We start from the raw sequence: 675 nt of genomic DNA, 5'->3' as shown, positions 1-675 counted from the left end.
TTTTTTCTTTTTAGATGGAGTCTCACTCTGTCTCCATGCAGTGGTGCCATCTTGGCTCACTGCAACCTCTGCCTCCTGGGTTTGAGGGATTCTCCTGCCTCAGCCTCCCGAGTAGCTGGGATTACAGGTGTGCACCACCACACCTGGCTAATTTTTGTATTTTTAGTAGGGATGGGTTTTCACCATGTTGGCCAGGCTGGTCTCGAACTCCTGACCTCAGGTGATCTGCCCACCTTGGCCTTCCAGAGCGTTAGGATTACAGGTGTGAGCCACCTCGGCTGGCCTCATGTGGAAATTGAAATCTGCTCAAAGGAATTATGGATGAAAGAAACGGCAAATGTGGGAGGAATTTTTCTCATTTTAAATATCTTCAACAGCAATAAAATGCTTAACGCAACCATTTTAACAACGCACTGTGACACTTATAGCATGTACAATGCAGACCTACGACAGTAGTACAAGTTATGAGGGGAAAGGCAAGGGTGTGACTGTGAGGTTCTTCTGCATTTCACGCTGCGTGGGAAGGTGCAGGCATGTTCACTGGCCACACAACCTGAAGACAGGCTGTGATAAGTGCAGATGGATGTCACAAACGCTGCAACAACCACTAAAGAAGCAAAACAAAGATGTGTCACTAAGAAGCCAACCACGCAGGTGAAATGAAATACTACAAAA

Source organism: Colobus angolensis, unplaced genomic scaffold, assembly GCF_000951035.1.
Source record: "Colobus angolensis palliatus isolate OR3802 unplaced genomic scaffold, Cang.pa_1.0 Scaffold89, whole genome shotgun sequence".
NCBI classification, from domain to species: domain Eukaryota; kingdom Metazoa; phylum Chordata; class Mammalia; order Primates; family Cercopithecidae; genus Colobus; species Colobus angolensis.
Note: the sequence above shows the minus strand (reverse complement) of the source record.